General features: G+C 45.8%; 1 protein-coding gene across 1 annotated transcript in view; it reads left to right on the top strand.

Annotated features, from left to right (window-relative positions):
• The window catches only part of CHST15 (carbohydrate sulfotransferase 15), a 360039-nt gene that overhangs the window by 91726 nt on the left and 243625 nt on the right, over positions 1–24688 (top strand). The gene's annotated exons all lie outside the window — the stretch shown is intronic.

The raw sequence follows: 24688 nt of genomic DNA, 5'->3' as shown, positions 1-24688 counted from the left end.
TGGCAAAGGATTGGCAGAATTCTAACAATGAGGACCTAACTAAGGAAATATTCATTGAATATAACGTTTTGACATTAATAAAGACAGACTCTGACTACTTATCAATATGCCTTTATCTAAATTATTGTGAATGGTCATTAAGTACAATACAGCTTAAATCATAGATCACCATACAAGAGAAAAAACAAAATTGTAATTCATAAACACATTCCAAATAGCCATGTCATGAGAGAGTGGATAGGTGAAGAGACAAAAGAATAATGTCATTTGCAGATAAGATTAATGCAAATTCAGAATATCATACAAACCAATTAGCACAAAATGCTAGAATTCTGAAAAGCTACTCTCCATCTGAGAGAGTCAGATGGGTCACCCTCAAAAGATAATGAGGAGCAAGGTTAAGAGTCAGGATCAGAAGAACAACAGCCAGCCAATTAAGGGGTCGATTATGATGAATGTATGACATTACAACGCATGCTTTTACATCGCATGCCTTTACAACGCAAGTATTACAACGCAGTCCATTACAACGCATAGTGCTTTGGGGTGCTGGATAGTGAATAGTTTAATTTACTATTCCAACTCCAGTCCCCGTGGACACTAGGGAAGGTTATTGGATAGTAAATTAACCTATTCCCTATCCTATAACACCCCCCAGAGCAATGCGTTGTAATAGTTTGCATTGTAATGGTTGCGTTGTAAAGGCTCTGCGATGTAAAAGTTGCGTTGCACAGGTTGTTCACCATTATGATGGCAGTGAATCCGCATCCTCCGGGCCGGTGGAAGCCACCGCCGGCCCGGAGGATGCGGATTCACCGCCGCGGTCCTTGAAAACACCCACCGCCAGATTATGATGGTGGTGTGATCAGGGGCGGACGGCAGGTCCATCCGCCGCTGATCCACGGGGTGTGAACCACAATATGGTGGCGGTGTTGCTTTAAGCAGCAACCGCCGCAATGTTAAATATACAGGATGTGTCGGCCAGGGTGGTGGTCACATCCTAATTAAGGGTGGGCGGCCAGCTACGCTCCGTGCACGGAGTGCGCGTAGTGCCGTTTCCTACGCATTTTGCGTAGCGGGCGTAGCCAGGCGGCACTACGCGGGCTCCGCAGACGGTGCGTAGCCGGCCACCACCCGCCTCCCTCCCGCCCTCCCTAAATATTTAAATAAAATGATAGAAAGCTTTTAAAAACACTTACCTTGTCCGCCGCGTCCCCGGGGCTCCCTCTCGCCGTCCCTGGATTCGCGGCGCCATTTCGGATACTAATGCGCATGCGCGGGCGGCCGCGCATGCGCATTTCTCATGAGAAATGCGCATGCGCGGGCGGCCGCGCATGCGCATTAGTATCTGAAATGGCGGCGGCGCGAATCCAGGGACGGCGAGAGGGAGCCCCGGGGACGCGGCGGATAAGGTTAGTGTTTTTAAAAGCTTTCTATCCTTTTATTTAAATATTTAGGGAGGGCGGGAGGGAGGCGGGCGGCGCGTAGTGGGGCTACGCGGAGTGCGCGGGTGGGCGTAGTTTTGCGCCCACTTCGCGTAGCTCCGCGGAGCCCCACTCCGCACACTACGCCCAGGGTTATCCTAATTCATATGGAGGGAACGCCGCCGCCCCTGCGGACGGTCCCCCCACCTCAGGGGTGGCGGACGGACGCAGGTCCATCCGCCATCCTAATCGACACCCAAGTTAGGAAACAGCAACACAGCTCTCTCGTCTTGCACAGTAAATCTCGCCGAACTCCTCACAAGCATCTCCCCTACAACCTTTCCAGTACTAAAAGTTGTACCCTAATTCACTAAAGATCCAACCCACCATGTATCATCACACAGAAAATTCTCAAACCCCGTTGGATTACACCAGGGGGTGTCTGGTCACTCCATTTTCGATGTGCCTAATTTTTTAACATTTCCTTATTCTTTAAAAAAACCTACGTCATCAACCTTCAGCAGAGGAAACTCAGATAATCTCTTCTCCAGCTTGCAGATTTATCCATCTCAGTAATGTATCAAACTCATAGGACAAGTGTCCACATACTCTGCTTGGCAAGGAAATTCCATTCATAATGTTCATTACTTCCTCCACACAGCCTTGGCCATTATCGGGAACTCACGAAGGACAAAATACATATATTTGCAGCCTACATTTTCATAAGCAAATTAAACTTGAAAAGACTATAGAGACCTTCTCTGCAGAACTGTAAAATGTGCTCTAGGGAAAACAAATACACATATGATTGTGGTCGTCACTTTACAAAACTCTGCAATTAATGCCTCTTTGCATTACATTATATACGTTTTCAAACAGTTAAAATAATTTATGACATATTATTATTATTTTCTTTGGCTGTTATTTCTGCATTATTCATTTACACTTGTGGAAACACTAGTTTCTTTCCAAAACACACTAGCACAGTTTTCATCCTCCTCTTTTTAGCATTGAACTGCTAATTTTCACACAGTTTTGTTAATAATCCACGCAATGAGGAATTTAATCTGAGCAGGTTTTATTTCACAAAATTCTTCTCCATCAGGAGAGAGAAAGAGTAGGAGGAGAAGGGGAAAGGGGGAAAAGATAGTGGGGGGTAGGGGGTGCAAAGTGACATCTGCCACACTTATAATGACAAAATCAATAGAGGGAACCAATAGGATGTTGAGGTACTAAGCCCAGAGCAGACAACTCCATATACTTATCCAAAGAATGTCATACACTGCTAGCAATTGGAGGCACAGATTGTATATCTTCAACAAGAATATGAGCTCCTCAAAGATAAGGCACCCAAGCCAACCAAGTATGGTATGATAGGAGATGAAAGTATTTCCATTCTGAGAGAATAATCTTGACTGTGATGGATAAAAGCAAATCTAATAGCTCCAAGTCTATATTATCAAGAGGTAGAGGGGCAACTGCAGCCTATCTATCCAGCATATTCATAGGAAAGGAGAGAGTGATAGATATATTGAAGATTATAGACAAATATTTCTGTATAGGGCCACACGAGGAGTCTAATAGTGTGCATTTAAATAAAATGTGTTGATGGGTGCTCGGTTCTGAATTGCAATTCCAACATAGATCATTGTCTCGTAATTTCAGTTTGGTTTGTGTAAGCGAGCAGGAGTCCAATGTAAGAGATTCATTGTAAAACATTTGGGCTGAATCAGTGATGGGCAAATTTTTTACGCATGGATAATTTCCCGATCAACTGCTAGGTGTCATGAAAAAAGTGTTTAGAAATATCCTCTTCAAAATAGTGAGACCATTTAACTCACGTAATTGTCGATTGTGAAGGCTGTAGAGTAGAGACAAATGTATACATTTTGAAAGCAATATGGACCGAATGTTGCAACATAGCAAGAAGTGAGATAATGACTGAGTCTGTATACGTGATTACCGTAGAAAGCTTAACTCTGAGTTTTAAAAAAGTACCAAAGCCCATGTTACTAAGAATATGTTTTTTAGCTAGGAAAGAAAGGGGAAGAGGGTCATGATTAGTATCATATAGGTCCCAAACTAATCTGATACCTTTAGCGGCCCACTGAGAAACAGTATTAAGTTCAATGTCAGTAGCGAGTTTAGGATTAAGCTATAAAGATGTCCATCTTGATTTATGAACGGGTTTGGAAAGTTTTTTATAAATGTATTTTAAAGCAGTAACCACATCTAACATAATACGTTGAGAGTGTGCTATTGTAAATTTTGAGGTTATGAGAAGGGAGAGAGTGCTAAAAGGAGAGCACAAATCCTGTTTCATATTAACCCACGGAGGAATATAATGAGATTCTGGTGATTGTATTCATGATGAAAAGTGGTCCTGTTGCATGTATTGCTTTGTGGGTGATACAAACCAGCTTGAAGGTGGGGCTTCTGGAAACAAGTACCAATGGAGGGCCCTTAAGCCAGGTGAGATGTGGGCTTGTGGTTTTACATGTAGGAGTAGTCTGGCAGCAGAGTTCTGAGTACATTGTAGTATTTTCATAGATGATAAAGATGGTCCGTGGTAGAACCCATTGGTGTAATAAAGTTTAGACAGTACAAGAGAGATGGTGGTTTGGACCTTGTGTGGCAATCCTTGGTGGTGGAAGATGCGTCACAGAGTTTTCATAGCAACGAAGCTTGAACTTGCTGATTTATCCCCTTGGGCATTCATTGATAGCTTGGAGTTCATGGAAATTCCAAGGTTTCTTACTTCCTTGAATACTTTCGGAGGTGGTCCCAGATAGTCTGTCCAAGTGCAGAGTGAGTAAAAAAAATCAAGCTGCCACGTGAATATTTCAATTGGGACGCATTTAATTTGTGATGGTTCCATGTCATCCACTGATCAACATCTCAGAGGCAACTGAAGATCTTTTAGTTTCCAATGTCTTTGATGAAAGCAATGATATCAGACATGAGCTGACACAGAATAGGTACAGTAAGAATATGTACAGAATGGGTATAACCACTACTCACTTCATGTTTAGAATGTACCCAAACCAAAGTAAAATAGTAACACTGTGCACATTGATTCAGGCTCCCTTCTCCCAAGTACTTTCCAAATACAAGAATGCTGTGCTGTATAACTCCTGGGTGTTACAGTTTCCCTTTAAGAAGACTAGCCTGAAAAAAGCGAGAGCTCACCTATGGCAGTGACAGCCAAGAAGGTACAGTTGCAGTTTAATTTATGTTACATACTGTACAAGGACTTAATAATTGAATTTTGTTAATATTCAAACCAACTCTGTGATTTACTAAACAAGAAAAAAGATCACAGCAAACTAAATCAACTGTGGAATCTATTTTTATTTGGAAAATAGATGAACCTGGGTCAGGCAAACTTTAGTGATTTTCCCTGAGCTACATAATCTGGTCTAATGAGAAAACACACATCTGAATGTGCATCTCATGCTGCAACAGTCCACAACACAAGTACTCAACCATTTCCAACTGAGGTGCATTGATATAAAATTGTACTATTGAGTAGTCCGTCTATGTGAGCGGGGTGAGGTGTCTGAAGGTAACCACGATGCTGGCTGTGAAGTTTTGGTTGAGTGTGTGTCCAATGATTTGAGTAAGGCCATGTACATGCTGTGTGAGTCTGATGTTGTCGAGGCTCACTATGAGTTTGGCAGTGTTGCGGTCTGTTGGGTCATCGAGATAAATGTTGAGGTCGCAGAGCAGTAGGACCAGTAGGAAGTCGTTAGATTTAATAGCGATGGGAGTGATGAAGCCGGTGAATAGGTTACTGAAGGTGGTGTGGGGTCCTGGCGGTCGATAAGCGAAGGTGCCTGAGATGATTGTGGAGTGGCTGATATGTAGTTGAAAGTAAATGTGTTCCACAAGCGTGGTTGGCTCATCTGTTGGGGTTGTGCAGGTGACGGTGCCTTTGGGGATGGTCGTGACAGCTCCTCCAGATTTCTGGAGCCTGTCGCGGTGGACAACCTTGTTACCAGGAGGGATGGCCTCTGCAACGGAGGGGTGGATGACAGGCTGAGGCAGGTTTCTGTGAGAAAGAGGATGTCCAGGGAGTGTATGTCGATGAGGTGCCAGACCTCGGTGGCAGATTTATAGAGGGATCTGGTGTTTAGGAGCATGCTGCAGGGTGAGGTGTGTGCTGAGGGTGGCATAGGGGAGATGTTGCAAGAGAAGCATCAGTGAGCGCATGAAAAGAGTGGAGCAGGGCAGCAATCGTGACGGTGTCTGGTGTTGAGTGCTAGCAAGTTGGAGGAAGTGTAGCAGCCGGATGGACCAGAGTCCATGGTGCTGGGCGCAATCCATGCACAGACAGACTTGCGTTTGGCACACCAGCGTCATGTCCACCTCACAACTGCGCCCTGTCGCCATTAAGTAGGTCCTAGGAGGAAAAGGAGCGTGGAGGTGGCAGTGCGAGGGAGGGGCGGGAAATCACAGTGGAAGAAGGTATGCAGGAGAATAGGTAAGGATTGGGGGGTAGAGGGAGACAGAAAAGCCTCAGAAGGGGGGTTGTGGGAGTCTCTGAAGCGAGGGAGAAACGGGGGAGACAAGAGGAGAAAAGCAGAAAAAGCAACAAGTCACGGCAACAAAACGGACACAAATACAGGCCCAAACAATCTAGGAAAGAGCACAAAAATGGCCATAGAAGGAATTGCTTAGCAAGGAAACTAGCACAAAAGACAAACGGCCCGAAAGCCAAGCATGACAGAGCCAAAGACAAATGGGCACAAAAGACAAGGGCATGGGCGTCCGCAGGGGAGGGCAAGGGGGGGCACTTGCCCCCCCCTGGAACACTGGTCCGTTACTATTGAAAGCCCCCACAGTGGTGTTTGTTTGCAGGGCCGTCAATTTTAAAAGCGTGAGAAAGCGCTTGCAATGACGGTCCTGCTTGATGAGCGGTAAAACTGCTGCTGAGGGGCAAGAGAGAAGGTCCGGGCCTGGCTGCTCCCACAGCTTGAAGCAGAGGCCCTAGGAAGGTGTAAAAACGATCAGTAGCAACCACTGTGATGCTGCAAATTGTAAGCTTTATGACCACAACATATATATAAGGGGTCTAGTTATTTAGATAAAGCAAGATGTGCAGTGAAAGGAATGACGTTACAAATGAGTAGTGCCTTTAATGCTCTGGAAATGCTAGGTTCTCCAATCTACCTCTCTACCTCTCTCTCTCTACCTCTTTCTCTACCTCTCTCTCTCTCTCTCTACCTCTCTCTACCCCTCTACCTCTCCTACTTCTCTACCTCTCTATCTACGTCTCTCTACCTCTCTCTACCTCTCTACCTCTCTCTCAACGTGGCTCTACCTCTCTCTACCTCTCTCTCTACGTCTTTCTCTTTACCTCTCTATCTCTACCTACCTCTCTACGCCATTCTCTCTACACCTCTCTCTCTCTCTACCTCTCTCTATCTACCTCTCTCTACCTCTCTCTACCTCTCTCTACCTCTCTCTCTACCTCTACCTCTCTCGCTCTACCTCTCTCTCTCTACCTCTCTACCTCTACCTGTCTCTCTACCTCTCTACCTCTCTACCTCTACCTGTCTCTCTACCTCTCTCTCTCTCTCTCTCTCCCTCTCTACCTCTCCCTCTCTACCTCTCTCTCTCTATCTCTCTCTCTACCTCTCGCTCTACCTCTCGCTCTACCTCTTGCTCTACCTCTTGCTCTACCTCTCTCTCTCCACCTCTCTCTCTCCACCTCTCTCTCTCCACCTCTCTCACTCCACCTCTCTCTCTCCACCTCTCTCTCTCCACCTCTCTCTACCTCTACCTCTCTACCTCTCTCTCTCTCTACCTCTCTCTACCTCTCTACAGCTCTCTACCTCTACCTCTCTCTCTCTACCTCTCTCTCTACCTCTCTCTCCTTACCTCTCTCTCTCTACTGCCCTCTCTCTCTACCGCTCTCTCTCTCTCTACCTCTCTCTCTCTACCTCTCTCTCTCTCTCTCTACCTCTCTACCTCTCTCTCTACCTCTCTCTCTCTACCTCTCTACACCTCTCTCTCTCTACCTCTTTCTCTCTACCTCTCTCTCTCTACCTCTCTCTCTCTACCTCTCTCTCTCTCCCTACCTCTACCTCTACCTCTACCTCTCTCTCTACTTCTTTCTCTACCTCTCTCTCTGCCTCTCTATCTTCCTCTCTCTCTCTACCTCTCTACCTCTCTCTCTTCCTCTCTCTCTACCTCTCTCTCTCTCTCTACCCCTCTCTCTCTCTACCCCTCTCTCTCTCTACCTCTCTCTCTCTCTACCTCTCTCTCTCCCTACCTCTACCTCTACCTCTACCTCTCTCTACTTCTTTCTCTACCTCTCTCTCTACCCCTCTCTACCCCTCTCTCTACCTCTCTCTCTACCTCTCTCTCCACCTCTCTCTCTACCTCTCTTTCTCTACCTCTCTCTACCTCTCTACCTCTACCTCTGTCTCTACCTCTCTCTCTCCCTACCTCTCTCTCTCTACCTCTCTCTCTCCCTACCTCTCTCTCTCTACCTCCCTCTATCTCTAGCGCTCTCTCTCTAGCGCTCTCTCTACCTCTCTACATCTCTCTACCTCTACCTCTCTACATCTCTCTACCTCTCTCTCTACCTCTCTACCTCTCTCTCTCCCTACCTCTCTCTCTCTCCCTCTCTCTCTCTACCGCTCTCTCGCTCTCTCTCTCTACCTCTCTCTACCCCTCTCTACCTCTCTCTCTACCACTCTTTCTACCACTCTCTTCCTCTCTCTATCTACCTCTCTCTCTCTACCTCTCTCTCTCTACCTCTCTCTCTACCCCTCTCTACCTCTTTACCTCTCTCTCCCTCTCTACCTCTCCCTCTACCACTCTCTCTCTTCCTTTACATCTCTGCCTCTACCTCCCTCTACCTCTCTCTCTGCCTCTCTCTCTGCCTCTCTCTTCCTCTCTCTCTCTCTACCTCTCTACCTCTCTCTCTTCCTCTCTCTCTACCTCTCTCTCTCTACCGCTCTCTCTCTCTACCCCTCTCTCTCTCTCTACCTCTCTCTCTCCCTACCTCTACCTCTCTCTCTACCTCTCTCTACTTCTTTCTCCACCTCTCTCTCTACCTCTCTACCTCTTTACCTCTCTCTCTCCCTCTCTACCTTTCCCTCTACCACTCTCCCTCTACCTCTCTCTCTACCTCTCTCTCTCCCTCTCTCTCTCCCTGCCTCTACCCCTCTCTCTCTACCTCTCTCTCTACCTCTCTACCCCTCTCTACCTCTCTCTCAGCCTCTCTCTCTTCCTCTCTCTCTCTACTTCTCTACCTCTCTCTCTACCTCTCTCTCTTTACCTCTCTCTCTCTCTACCCCTCTCTCTCTCTCTACCCCTCTCTCTCTCTCTACCTCTCTCTCTCTACCTCTCTCTCTCCCTACCTCTACCTCTACCTCTACCTCTCTCTACCTCTCTCTCTACTTATTTCTCTACCTCTCTCTCTACATCTCTCTACCCCTCTCTAGCCCTCTCTCTACCTCTCTTTCCACCTCTCTCTCTTCCTTCCTCCCTCTCTCTCTACCTCTTCACCTCTCTCTCCCTCTCTACCTCTCCCTCTACCACTCTCTCTCTACCTCTCTTCCTCTACCTCTCTCTCTCCCTACCTCTACCTCTCTACCTCTCTCTCGCTACCTCTCTCTCTCTACCTCCCTCTCTCTCTCTCTCTCTCTCTCTCTCTCTCTCTCTCTACCTCTACCTCTACCTCTACCTCTACCTCTACCTCTCTACCTCTCTACCTCTCTACCTCTCTACCTCTCTACCTCTCTACCTCTACCTCTCTACCTCTCTACCTCTACCTCTCTCTCTCCCTACCTTTACCTCTCTCTCTACCTCTCTCTCTACCTCTCTCTCTACCTCTCTCTACTCTCTCTCTACCTCTCTCTCTACCTCTCTATCTACCACTCTCTCTCTCGACCTCTCTCTCGACCTCTCTCTCTACCTCTCTCTCTACCTCTCTCTCGACCTCTCTCTCGACCTCTCTCTCTACCTCTCTCTCTACCTCTCTCTCTACCTCTCTACCTCTACCTCTCTCTCTCTACCTCTCTCTCTCTCCCTACCTCTACCTCTCTCTCTACCCCTGTCTACCTCTCTCTCTACCTTTCTCTCTTCCTCTCTCTCTTCCTCTCCCTCTCTACCTCTCTCTCTACCTCTCTCTCTCTACCTCTTTACCTCTCTCTACCTCTCTACCTCTCCCTCTACCACTCTCTCTCTCTACCTCTACCTCTCGACCTCTTTCTCTACCTCTCCTCCTCTACCTCTCTCTCTCTCTTTCTCTCTACCCCTCCCTCTCTCTCTCTACCTCTCTCTCTCTACCTTTACACCTCTACCTCTACCTCTCTCTCTACCTCTCTCTCTACCTATCTCTCTCTCCCTACCTCTACCTCTACCTCTCTCTACCTACCTCTACCTCTCTACCTCCCTCTCTCTACCTCTCCCTCTACCTCTCTTTACCTCTGTCTCTCTACCTCTCTATACCTCTCTCTCTCTACCTCTCTACACCTGTCCACCTCTCAACCAGTTGAATTCCGGGAAGCCCAAACCATCAGTATTTCAAATCTGCGCATGAAACGTGGGTAGGATGAGCTGTGTAGCTCAGAATGGGATGCTCTTTTTACATAATTTGTATTTAATAGAATTGGGAAGCAGGAGAGCAGTCTCACAATTGAGATAGGGATTCACATACACTGGTGACAGCTTTTAAATTGGCTTTAAAACCATTCAAAGATGGCTGCAGCATCTACGTGGGATGTGGTGGACTAAGTGGCAGCCGGAGCCCTATAGCACTGCTTGTCATTTAAAAAAAAAAAACAGCATTGACATAGCCAATAGGTCTCCCCTTTGGGACCTTATAAGTGTTTAGTTGTCCAGTACAATATCCTTGGTGCAACAACATCAAGTGTTGCATGGCTAAACACTTATAAGGTCCCAAAGGCGAGACCTATTGGCTATGCCATTGCTTGTTTATTTTTTCCTCTGTTTCATTGTGGTTGCCAGGTAATCTGCTGTGGAGCCTTACATGATATTTCTCCCACCCCACGGGTTTCTTTTGTTATTTAAGCTCGTTTGTCTTATTAGATTTTTTATTTGTTTATTTAATACTTGTGCTCAATTATGTCGGAGGATGGTGATGAAGTAAAAATGTTGCCCCCCCCTGGAAAAATTTCTGCGGACGCCAAGGGGGCACTAAAGCAGAAAAAGCACAAAAGAGTCCAAAAGACAAATGGACACAAAAGACAAACGGGCAATAAAATAGAAAAAACAGAAGAGTACAAGTGCCAAAAAGACAAACGGGCACAAAAGACAAGCAGGCAGCCGCGGTCCGTGCAGATAACAGCAGTGGGGCTGTGGGGATGAGTAAGGGGGATTTCGAGGGACGATGCAGAGGGAAAATTAATTATTTATTTAATTCTCTGTCTGCATCGTCCCTCAAAATCCCCCCTTACTCGGTCCCACCACCCCACCGCTGTTATCTGCATGGACCGCAGCTGCAAACAGGCACATATGCCAAGCAACAAAGGAGTGCAAAAAGCAAAGCTAAGGACCAAGCACGAGTATGAAGGAGTGAGTGAGAGCAGAGAGCAGAGTGAGAGCAGACGGATAAGGAGTTAAAAAACATAGAATGATATGTCCTTAAATAATAGCATGTGCTAACATTTTTCTGTGGGTGTATTGTCATGCTATATTTAGCTGCTTAATATTGTAAAACGCAACAGATATCAAAGTATAAGTGCATGTTTATCAGATAAATAAATGTTGAAATATACAATTTTACGGCTTCATTTATTCACAAACACAAAATAAATAGAGATAAATACCAATAAGAAGGGCACAAAATATATATGGAGAAATATTGACTGAAATGTTAACAAAGAAATACCATAAAATCAGGAGCACTAGTTACACACTTGCACTGAAAGAAACACCAGTGTTAAAAACTGAAATCAGAGAGAGGCGGGCATTCCAACCCCTTTCGAGGCAACGTGAGAGAAACAGAATCGAACACAGTCCCCATTCAGCAGGGTATCCTATAAATAACCCTGTTTGGGACGGGAAGTGCGAGGAATGTAGCCAGAACCACCCCCACCTGCAGATCATTTCAAAAACACTTTTAAGCGAGTAATTTTCCGATACCTTATAAAACGAGCAAGAAGGTGTGGTAGCTGCGAGGTGCAGGGTTTGCAGCTTAAGTAGAGCATTTGTGTGTCTTTTTGACCCAGGAAATTTTGTGCTTATGAAAGCACTTACCAATAGTTCAGATGTCAAGGCAGGCGTCTTTGAAAGGCTGGTGTGGCTGGGACTATTGACCATCAGGTAGGGTTGGATCAGACCAGACCACAAGTGACTTGTGTCTCACACAAAGTGACACCTCGGTGATTGACAGTTCTGAAATGTTCCTTGGAAAACTGCCTTCACAGCAGACAAAATAAATATTTGACAAGGATTCATAGTCCAGAGATCTGCGTGCACCTCACTAGTTGCTACAAAGCAGGGCTAGCTCCGTTTTTCATCCTTCTGGGGTTGATAATTTCATCATCACCATTCAGAAAGACATTCAAACAATTAGAGAAACTCAAATGAGCAATAAAAAGATATGTGTAAAAACACCCAACTATCACCACCACTAACCTATGGTGAACCATGAAAAAATCAGGGCATACATACCTGCCTGAATTGTACTGAGCGAGTGAAGCCTCGAACTCAGAATTTACTTGTGAGGAGCTGGGTAACAAAACCAAAAGTCACTAAAGTAACTTAAGTATCATAAAATATCATAATCTGAACCCGTATACAGCAGATTTTGACAAACCCTACAGGTTTATCCTGCCGTCCTATTTCTGTAAAAAGTAAAATAACATAACGTCCAGGATGTGTGAAGTCATACCAAGGAGCGTAGATCAACCATACGCCTAAAGAACTCTGCACCAATTTTCCTTCTCGTCAGTCCTAAATATATTTCATAAATGCATCAGTGTTGTCGCTAAACATCCCTGCCAGGTTTCTGTAAATGCAGACATCACTTCACAGTTTCTCATCAAATACAAACTTTTCATTTTAGATTAAGAAAGCCAATTCTCCCAAACAAAAGTTTGTCATTTTTAAATAAATTAAATACTTGAAGCGCCTGATTTTCATTTTGTGGCCCCAACACCAATTTGCCATTTTCTTCTAGTAATCAATTTTACTACTTTTGTACAGTCATGGGTAGTTTTCGTCATGAAATACCAGGATGTTCATTTTAGGGCAGAAATCGCCACTACCATTACTCCAGAGATGTGTAAGAAATTGCCACAATGTCTAAAGAATTGCACCATTATGCCAGGCTCCCAGTACATCGTAGATACAATTGTAAGAAATTATCATAGTGTATCAAGTGTGAGTACCATTAGACTAAGAAGCGTGGCTCAATGGTTAGAGCGGCAGACCCTGATGCAGAGGTCTGGCCCGCGACCAGGGTTCAATTCCCGCCTCGGCGGCTCTTGGACTCAATCTCCCTGGACCTGATCATTCTCGCCTCGGTGCCTAGTCTAATCATGGGTCCCACTCGGGGCAATAGGTTGCTTAATCTCCACAACGGCCCCAGCAGCGCTTGGATGCCTGGCTTCACCTTGGGGGTGTCAGGAGTGGACATTTTACAGGGAAAAGCCAGGAAGGGTTCCACAGCGGTATGAGTGCAGCGCTGGGACGCCCCGTTGCGTGGGCAGCCGTGCGATTTACAAAAACAACACATTTACATTTACTATTGTACCAGGGCTATTAGTATGCCAGAGACGGGCAATATAACATCTAGTGTGCCCACAATATACCAAAAGGGCCACCATGGTGCCAGGTATATACACAAATACTTCAAGTGTGCCTGTGATGTCTCTTGTAGATGACCACCATGCTATGGCCACCATGATTCTAGGCCAGAATGTTGTCAAGAATGTCCATATTATGTAATTAATGCCCATTATTGTGCCAGCTCCTGGTAGCATTTTGACAATACATCACAAATATAATGGAAGGACATTAGAATGCCAGGCATAACCAGAACAGCATTGTCAATGATGCTCACATTATGTCAAGGATTGGCTACTATTATGTCAAGGTTAGCGAAAATGTTCTCATTAATGCCTCTGATGTTTAAAGAAAGAATGGTCCATCTTTTGCCAGAAGCAGTCAGATACTTACAGTATGCAGGGTCCACAACAAGGCAGAGTCCCCATTAAGTCATCTATTCAAGTATCACCTCATCCTTGTGTAACCATCTCTGATGGCTGAACCGCCTTCGAAGAGACACCCCCCTCTTATTTTAAAGATTCCCATCCTTTTATCTCAACCTTTTATCCTACATGTAGTCCTGTAATGCACATCCTCTTCTCCTACCTCATGTATCTATATTACATGTTATGTCATGTAGAGTTGTAAAGTGCACTGTCACCTGGGAGGATATTCTGGCACTTAGCAGGTGCAGCTCGAGCCGTGGGGCCTAGTGAGACCACTAAAAAAATGGTTCTCAACTTCTTGTGGAATATAGGAAGAGAGGAGGGGGCTCGAATGTGTAGCAGTACATTGTTCCACGCTGAAGAGCGATGTAGGAGAAGGCTCAAACCACTGGCTCTCATTGTCTGTATGTGTGGGATGTGTGCCAGTAGGAGTCTGGTGAGCGGAGGTTGTTCAGTAAGTTTGTGTGCAGGAGATGCCGTTATCGAGGTATGGAGGGCCAGTGTTATGTAGTGACTTGAAAGGGTGGGTGACGACTTTGAATTGAACTCATTTGTGTAGGGTGATCCAGTAGTCCTCCTTGAGGTGTGGTGTAATGTAAGGGATGTGGGTGTGGCAGGGGAGGTTGACAGTGATTCTGGCCACTGAGTTCTGAATGGTTTGCAGCCTTCTGAAGAGGTACTTATTGATTCCGGCATTGATGATGCTTCCATAGTCCATTTTACTAGTGACGAGGCCATGCATGATGGTTTTCCGAGTTCTGATTGGGAGCCATTTGAAGGCCTTTCTCAGCATCTACATGATGTGGAGGTATGAGGCAGTGACAAAGTTGACTTGGGCAGTCATGTTGAGTTTGCTGTCAATTGTTTTTTTTTTTTTGAAACTTTATTTGTCATTTTCACAAGCATCGCACATAAACCATCAGCAATGTAGAAAGCACACACCATCTTACAATGCAGTACACCAATTTCGACAGACCTCGGCACAGTAGAAAATGTTAAACCAAAAAAGGAGGGGGTCGTCCATGGCAATGATTCACAGACATCAAAGAGCCCCGGTCTCAATACCATTCCCACCAGGCATATACATACAGTACTCAGTAACAGCGTAGAGAGTAACATCCTGTGCTAGCCCACCCCTTCTGGGTACAGTTGATTGTCCAATTGTGCCTGACGTTCCGCGGTGAGTTTAGCAATGTAATTGCGGTACGGTCCCCATATGTCCAAGGGTCTAGACGAAGTAGGGATGGTGGAGGAGTATTCGACACAATTAACATTGCAGGAGGCCAAGCTCTTAAACCAGGACTGTACAGTTGGGCTTCTCCTGGAGCACCAAAGCAAGGCCACCTCCCTCTTGGCCAACAAGAAGCCTAACTTTGCGAGTCTACGGACTGCCTGTGGAAAGTTTGTCACATAGCCCAACAAGGCAATTTCAGGGGCTGGAACCAGGGGGACACCCAGTATTTTACCAAATGTGGTGTGTATCTGAAGCCAGTAGTCACGTAATCTGGGGCAAGTCCACGATAAGTGTGCAAAATCAGCGTTCACAGCCTTACACTTTGGGCAGTTAGGAGAGCGAGAGGGTTCTATCTTATGGGCCAATGCAGGGGTGTGATACAAACGCCTCAAGAATTTGAAATGAATGAGTTTGTGCCTGCTGTTTAGTGACACCTTTTTGGTTACTGCGCAGCATTGTGCCCACTCTACATCTGATATTGGCTTCCCCAGATCTTTTTCCCACGCCAGTCGGACTTTCGCATCAGCTGCGGGAGTGGCTGCGACGCTAAGTCTGTAAAGTTTAGTAACCATATGTGCCCCTGAGGGATGCTGGATGATAGTCGTCAGAGGCAGCGCCTCCTCCAGAGCCAGCGGGAAGGTGGGAAATGTAGCCCGCAGCAAGGATCGCAGTCGGGACAGTACAAAGCAGTCCATAAAGCTGCGATCTAGGAAGCGGGGGTCCTCCGTCAGACTAAAGGCATGTCTGTCCGGGAACAGGTCACCTACTGTATTTAAACCGAATTTGGAGAGTGTAGTACGTACCACCGTTTCGCCAGTGATTGGGAGCCAGTGTGCATTAGGGAGTGGGAGGAGTGGGGAGTAGAGTATATCCAGTTTCAGTAGCAGTTTCTCCCACGCCCAGCATGTGGAAGCTCCTGTCTGGATATCCTGGGGGTCGCGTCGGAATCCCTTCGGGAGCAGTGTAGCTAAGGAGTGTGGTAGTACCAAGTCCGCCTCTGGTTTCAGGTACAGTGTGCGGGCATCTGGGTGGAACCAGGGATATGCGTAGGAACACTGTGCTGCCAAAAAGTATAGATAAAAATCAGGTACCCCCAGGCCGCCTTTCTCATAGGGCAGGGTCAGAGTGTGCCATGTGACTCGAGGGGTTTTGTTTCCCCATATCAACCGTAGCAGTAGCGTTCGCAGCTGTGTGAAAAAAATCTTAGTCAAGGGTATTGGTATGTTGTTAAATAAATACAAAACCGGGGCAGGACCACCATTTTCACTATAGCTATACGTCCCACCATAGATAGCGGCAACCGTAGCCATTTGTCAATGTTATCTTCCAGAAAATCTAGTGCTCTTCCATAGTTGAGCCGAATAATGTCGACAGTGTTGATATGGACGTGTATACCTAAGTATTTCACCGAATCCGAACACCACTCCAGTGGGTACTCGCAGTCCCAAGGCGTAGTGGCGGTGGTCAGCGGGAAAATGAGGGATTTGTGCCAGTTCATGCGCAGTCCAGAGTAAGTGCCAAACCGCGTAATTTCCGCTAGCAGCGGTGCCAGGTTTATGGAAGGTGCTCGGACATAGAGTATTAAATCATCCGCATATAGCGACGCTAGTAGAGGACCTGTGCGGAATTGCAGGCCCCGAAAGATGTGGTTTTCCTGAAAGTGATGGACCAATGGGTCCATCGCTAAGATGAATAACAAGGGGGACAATGGACACCCCTGTCTTGTGCCCCAGGACAGGGAGAACGCCTCTGTGATGATGCCATTTAAGCGTATTCGGGCCGTAGGTTTAGTATATAGCAACACCACCGTGGAGACAAAACACTCCGGCATACCCATGCGTCTCATAATTGATAGGAAAAAGGGCCATTCAAGGGAATCGAACGCCTTTTCTGCGTCTAAAAGCACGGCGGCCGCCGGAGTGCTGGGGTCCACCCGGTGAATCACTGCGAATAATGTACGCAGATTCAATGAGGTTGATCAATGTGGCACGAACCCAAATTGGGCGGGGGATATGATGAACTCCATTAAGAGGGCCAGCCTCGTGGTCACTATTTTTGCCAAGATTTTATAGTCTGTGTTCAATAACGAAAGAGGCCTGTAGGAGCCACAGAGGGTCGGGTCTTTTCTGGGCTTCGGGAGCAATATGATTACCGCTTCCCTAAACGTGGGGGGTAAGATGCCTGTCTCTAAAGCCTCAGCATAGACCTCTATCAGCTCTGGCACCAGTTCCTCCTTGTATGCCTTGTAAAAATCGGCCGAGAAGCCATCTAAGCCAGGTGCAGCTGGGCCTTGTAGTGCGTCTATGGCTTCCACCACCGAGTCGACCGTTATTGGATGGGCGAGAAACTCCTGCATGTGTCTTTCCAAAAAGACCAATGCAATTTCGTCTAGGTAAGAGTGTTGATCATGTAGGTCAGCGGCAATGGACGAGGAATAGAGGTCAGTATAGTAGGACAAGAAGGTGAGGCAGATTTCAGGGGTGGTGTGTAGTAGTTTTCCATCCGGGGCAGTTATTCCCGTTATGTATTGTGCGTGACGCGGAGGGCGGAGTAGGTGTGCAAGTAGCCTCCCGGGTCTGTCTCCCTCCCCGTATTGCCGCGCCGAGTGTTGCGTGGCTAGGAAGCGTAGCTCCCTATCCGCCTCTTCCCGAAACTCTAACAGTAGGGAAAGACGACGCGTCTTGTGTGCCTCAGAGGGGTTTCGGAGCTGGTCCCCTTCCAATGTTCGGATATCTTTCTCGATGCGAGTGAGTGTGGATCTAATAGAGCGCAGGACTCCCACATGTGTAGCAATGCATACTCCTCTGATAGTGGCCTTAAACCCCTCCCACAAGGTTGCGTGAGTCTCTACTGACCCCGTGTTAAGCTCAAAATAGTCAGTGATGGCAGTCCGGATTGTCTCGGTGAACACCGTGTCAGCGAGGGCTTTACCGGGGAATCGCCACTGTCGTTCAAAGCCGCCTGGTCTTGGAATACCCAGGCGTAATGCCACCGGGGAGTGGTCTGACAGTGTACGTGGGAGTGTAGCATGCGATGTCACCCACTCAGCCACCCCGGGGGAGAGTAGCCAGTAATCTAGCCTCGTCCAAGTGTTATGGAAGCTGGAATGGTGTGTGTAGTCTGGGGTTTCACCGTGTAGCCTAGCTTCGATGTCAATGAGGGAATAGGTATCGCAAATGTCAACTAGGACTGGTCTGGAGTGCGTCCTAGTGTCCGCTGCAGCTGAAGTCCCGTCACGTGAGGGGTTAAGGAGTAAATTAAAATCCCCACCGACAAGCATCTGGCCTGTGGTTATCGTGAGGAGCTTCGCCTGAAGGTCTTGAAAGAAGGCAGGGGTGTCGGTATTGGGGCCATATACGTTCACCAGGGTAACCGTCTGATGAAATAGGGAGACCGTCACTACCAAGTATCGACCTTCCGGGTCTCCTATCGTGGAGTGCAGTATGAAGGGTATTCGCTTATGCACCAAGATGGCCACCCCCCTTGAGTATCTGCTATAGTCCGAGAAGAAGCGGTGCGAACCCCAGTTTCTGGCCAGGAGCTGGGACCCTGCAGGGCTCAAGTGCGTTTCCTGAAGAAACACAATGTCAACGTTATGCCTGCCCAAATAATTAAAGACCTGTCTGCGTTTCCTCATGTCGTTTAGACCCCTGACATTCCATGACATCAGGGAGATCAGGGAGGAGTCAACCTGCGTAGACTGTCTAGCCATTAGTGCACGAATTTACATGTCCAATCCAGAGTGTGTCAAGGTCAACTGCAACATGTGATGGGATGTGGCGTGTGCCTGCTATCTGAGTGCGGATTGACATCAAACTAACGAAAATTCCCTCCCTACCCCCTCCCCCCATCCAGCCTCCAAACAACCCAGGGAGGCATATCCCCATGAACCATGCAGCGAGCCAAACAAAACGCTGGGTTGCAAAGCGCAATGTCAAACTGTAGCACAACTGCAAGAATAAAAGAAGTAGTAAGACAACAAGGGCATCCCCCATAGGGTGTGGCAATGCCACGCCGGTCGGGGGGTAAACAATACTGGAAAGTCGGAGCTTGTGTAACCACAACAGTCTGGGTGCCTGTGAAGCAACGAGAGAAGACCTTCAGCCCCAAATGTCTAGACATGATTTTCAGCCATTGCCCGTCTTGGCAAATAGACCAGCGCTGGCCTGAGAGGCATTTCTGACTGGAGAAGCCGGCGGTTGCGCCCCAGACCGGGACGGGCTCACGTCTCGCCGCTTGTAACGTTGGCAAAATTCCTGGGCTTCCGTCGGTGTTTCAAAGATGCGGGGCCTGCCATCAATGTCCACTTTGAGTCTAGCTGGGTAGAGCATTCCGTATCGAAGGCCTAGATTGCGGAGTGTAGCTTTAACCCCAGTAAATTTCTTGCGAGCTTCCTGGACCATGAAGGTAAAATCAGGAAAGAAGGAGAGATTGGATGGCTATTTATCGGTGGGATTGGCGCTTTACAGAATATCGGCATATAATACAGTTATTCACTATATATGGTGTTGGGTGCTTAGGCATGGGTTGTCATCCTAACCCATCAATAATCACAAACAGAAATTAAGGAAAAGACCTATCACACCAACATAAAGTATTATGAAAACGTATATAGTTATCTCCAAGAACAACATAAAGACAACATGTGACAAACAGATCCAAAATTTAATTTCCACGTTTTCCCTCAGTCCAGCCAACACGTGTTTCGTCGTTTGGGCGGATACCCACGACTTCCTCAGGGCTGGGAAAAATACAATATGAAAATATATTGGAATTGCGAGATACATTATCTCGTATATAAACAGTTTACACTTTAGTCATATTATTAAACCGCAGATTGATACTGTGTGGTTACATTTCTTTTTACATAACGTCATATGATGTTCATACATGCATATGGAAGGGTAAGAAGGGGTGGGAATCAACGTGCCTCTCCCATGAATAGATACCATTGACATTCCAATGTCTAATACATTCGCGGAATACCTCACAGTTCGTGATAGTGACTATCAAATATCTCGTGCAGGTATGATAATATTATTCATAACGTAAGTGCTCACTTCAGTATTCATAAGACCCGTAGGGTGAAGATTGACGTGCCATGCGGTGCCGTATTTGTGCAAACTTAATCCCCACAGTCCCAAACCAGGGGGTACTGCTATATTTATAAAATGCTGAGTAAGTATATACTCAGGCTTACCTGTTAACTTTTGCTATGTGACCTTTACGCCTAAATAATATAAATTAAGCCAGAGATTAACTTTCCTGATATTCTCACCTTTCCAAGTCTCTCATTATATCTGACATGAAGGTACACACATACCTTCCAGCTGGTTGTAATTCCGGCCCAGCCTAACGCGGCGTGGGCAAAAATCTCGGTGTGGATATGTTCGTTTTTTTCTTTATTTGATATGACTAAAAAGAAAGATCAATATTTGTCTAATCAGGTCTAAGTGAGCCTTATATTTCATGAGTGATTTTTATGCATTATCAAAAGCTTACCTTTAAATTGGTAGCTTTGAATAATAACTCTGTGCCGGTGATCCCAAATCACGATCCCGGAATGTATGTCTATTTCAATGGTAGTCTTCCTCCCCAAATGCGGAGAGAAGATGAATGCCCACTGTTTAAAAACAAAGAAGATCGATATTAGCTCTGTAGCGTTACTGAGTATCTATTAAACAAACATCAACCCTGTGGCCATTCTATATTCGGCGCTTACCTCCAAGTATTGCGGAGTTCGACTGCGGCTAACTCGTATCGCTTTCGCCGAGCGTCCCGCTATATTTTTCAAGCCGGCGCCACTGACCCGGAAGCCCAGCATATAAACACTGGCTTCTCAATCCGGGTCGGTACAGAGAACTAGTGAACCGCGGACGGTTTGCATCCGCCATCTTTGAGAGGTGGAATACATATTACCGGTGCAGTGTATTGGTCCGAAAAAATAAGATAGGTGCTCATAACTCTATCTATAAATGCGTGTCCCGCATAGACCCTTAATCCGGTCTATACATTGTATATTCGTGCTCCTAATTGTAATTTTGTACACGGGTGATTCTACATAGACATAATTTCCAGTCTATGCATATAAATGGTATTGTGTGACATTATCGTGACGAAGCGAACTGTGAGGCTCTATGCTTTAGTATTTAAGATTACAAATACGTACACATTGTATACATGCTATTATATGCAGGTATCATGGCGAACAGAAATGTGAGGCTCAATAGTTATAAATAAGCTTTACAAAAATAAACCTCTTGCTCTTATAATAAAGATCCTGGCTATTGTAATTCTTGTCTTAAAAACCATGCAAACAACATTTTACATTACGTCCGTGGACCTTGATACATTATTAATTTAAGATCCCTACAATGTTATACATAGATCCAATGTATCTGTATCATCAATGCAAAAGATCTAATTTCGGGTCACTGTTAAATGTTATGATACATATGTATTTTCCACATTTATTGTTATGATGATGCCCAGAAATGTTAATTGACCCAGACATTCTCCTTCATATATTCTGAATCAACTGACATCATTTGTGTATAACAATTCGTACTAATGTTCAACTTAATCCCCCAGATAGTAATGTAATTCCTGGTCCGAATTCATCCCATGCTCTACTGCCCTCATAGTTAATATCCAAGAGGCTTCTCTGCGTCTCAGCGCCAATTCTCTGTTGCCCCCTCTTGGGTCATTTTTCACTTGGTCAATAGCACAAAAGCTTATTGTTTTGTGTTTCCCCTGTTTCGGACACTGGTTCACATGTGTGGCCGTGTTGTATCGCATGTCTTGGTGTTTGATGGCTCTTATGTGTTCAAACATCCTTTCTTTCAACATCCTTTTCGTGCTGCCTATGTAGAAGCTGCCACAAACACATTTGATCATATACACTACAAAACAACTGTTGCAGTTAAGGAGTTGTTTGATCCTGAACTCTCTTCCCATATAGTTATGGAATATCTTCGTCTTATTCATTGCCATTGGACATATTTTGCAAGTGCCACATCTGTGAAAACCAATGCTTTTCCGAGTCAACCAATCAGGCAGTGTCTTAGATTTCATTGGATATGTTGGACTTATCCATGATTTGATACTTCTACCCTTTCTGTATGTTATAAGGGGATTATTTGTGATGTATTTACTCAGTACTTTGTCATTGTTGAGTATCCACCAATGCTTACGCATACTGTTTCTCAAAATGATTGCTGCATCATCATAATTGGTGATTAATCTAATTTTTACATCATCCTTGTCAGTTTTCAGTGTATCACAGAGTGTCACCTCCCTAGGAGTTCTGTCAATTCTCCGTTCTGCCTCCGTGATCATGTCTCTTTTATATCCTCTAGATATAAACCTATTTTTCATGTTGTGTTTGCATTTCACGAAATCCTGCTCTTTGCTACAATTTCTTCTTGCTCGAGTGAACTCCCCAAAGGGAATGGATTGAAGTTGGTGTCTCGGATGTGAACTCCCTGCGTGTAATATAGAGTTACATGCTGTTGGTTTCCTGAAGAGTCTGCTCTGTATTTTATTGTCCTCTATGAACAAAATTAGGTCTAGGAATTCTATACTAGTGGTACTGATGGAGTGAGTTAAATGTATACCCATTTGGTTTGAGTTAAGGTGATCACAGAATTCAAGAAGACTGTTCATGTCCCCGGACCATATTAGTAGGCAGTCGTCAATATATCGTCCCCAGTAGATGATATATTGACTCCACTTTGCGCCATGTGTGCCCCAGATCCACTCCTCCTCGAACCTACCCATAAATAGGTTCGCGTACGAGGGAGAGAACCTAGAGCCCATGGCTACTCCCTGTTTTTGACGGTACCAAGTAGTCTCAAAAAGGAATACATTGTTTTGTAGTATTAGATTCATCATCTCCATAAGCATTTCTGTGTGTGCCCATTGTGATGCTGGTCTTTTCTCTAAGAATTTTCTGGCTGCCCTTAGACCCAAATCAGTTCTTATGTTGGTATATAAGGAGGTAACATCAAGACTTGCCATAATCATGCCTTCCTCCCATGAAACATCAGATAAGATACTCAGGATGTTCTTAGTGTCCCTGATGTAGGCTGGTAGGTTCCGTACTAATGGTTGCAGAAAATTGTCAACATATTGAGAGAGTCTTTCGGTGGGGCCCCCTATGCTAGAAATGATAGGTCTTCCTGGTGGGTATTGTGCATTTTTATGTATTTTGGGTAAGGTATAAATGCAGGGAAATCTAGGTTTGTCTATTTTCAAGTATATCAGTTCCTCCCTGCTGATTAGACCCTCATGCCACCACTTTTCAAGGTGGGTGTTGATATCATTCTTAAGTTGTTCCATAGGATTCCCAGTTAGTTTCTCATAATATGTTGTATCTCTTAGTTGTGTTAAGATCTCGATGTTATAGTTTGTCGTGTTCATTACCACTATGTTCCCCCCTTTGTCCGCCTCCCTGATAGTGATATTTGGTAATTCAGACAGTTCTACAAGTGCTTTACGTTCATCTCTATTTAAGTTTTCAGGTAGCTTGTTAAATTTCTTATTGTGTTTCAAGTGGGTGTAAAGATCCTCAGTGACCAATTTATGAAACATGTCCACACTATTACCACTAGGTAGTGTGGGAGTCCATCTAGATTTCTTGTGTAGACCACTCGAGATGGTGTAATCTGGTTCTATATCATGGTCCATTAACAGTTCATCTATAGACATATGGTCCCTGTCATCATCTACTATAGACAACAATATTTCACCATCTCTGATATCTTGTATTGTAGGAATTACATGAGTCATATACGGGGATTGTGTTTCTATGCTTTTATTCACAGGTTGCATGCAATCAAAATGTTTCTTCAATTTTAATTTCCGAGTGAATTTGAACAGGTCCACCATTGATTTATGGATGTCCCCTTGCTCCTTTGGGCAGAAACTCATACCACGTTCCAGTACAGAGATCATGTCAGGTGATAATGTTATGTCACTGAGATTCACCACTTGCACACCATTACACACATCTATATCCTCCCCTATTTCCTCCAAGACCTCAATCTCATTCCCTGTCTTCCTGCATTTGGATCCTCCTCTTTTTCCCCTCCTTGTCTTTTTGGTGTATTTGCCGCTTGTCTTGTTTGATCCCTGTCTCCCAGTTTTTTCCGCTTGACCTCCCTTAAAAAAGCACTACATTGTGCTGCATCATCGGATGATATTCCCTCATTCTCACTTGGAAGAGTCTCTAGTGAGGTGGATACGGAGCTCGCTGGAGTTATGTTTGAGGCTTGTGCCGTAGCCCCCTTTGGGAGAGATTGTTGCCTTGCCATGTCACCACACCACGATCCCGAGCCGCCCGGAGGAGAGTGTCCCGATCTCTAAAGTTCATAAGGCGAGCAATAATTGGGCGCGGTGGGAGACCTGTTCTGGGCCGGGGCCCCAGCGATCTGTGGGCACGCTCTACAACGAACCACTGAGTGAAGGAGTCGCGGCCAAAGAGATCGATTAGCAACTGTTCAACAAAAGTGTCCATCCAGCCCGTTTGTGTCGTCTCTGCCACGCCGGTAATGCGCACGTTGTTTCTTTGTCCTCGAGGTACTCATTTTTTATGGCGACTTCCTTGAGGATTCTCTCCACCCTCTCCAGTCTTTTCAGGGACTTCGTCGCGCCATCTTATACATCAGAAATCCTGGATTCCACTAGGTCCAGGCGTCTGTCATGCGCCTGAATCTTGGAGCCCATATCCGCCATGCGGCACTCTAGTGTGTCAAATCGCCCATCCAGCGCCTTGAAACCAGCCCTCATCTCAGTCATCATGGCGGTCATGAGGGAAGTGGCATCCTCCGGGT

This window comes from Lissotriton helveticus, chromosome 5_1 (genome assembly GCF_964261635.1).
Source record: "Lissotriton helveticus chromosome 5_1, aLisHel1.1, whole genome shotgun sequence".
Lineage (NCBI taxonomy): Eukaryota > Metazoa > Chordata > Amphibia > Caudata > Salamandridae > Lissotriton > Lissotriton helveticus.
This window is presented reverse-complemented; position numbering and strand designations above follow the sequence as displayed.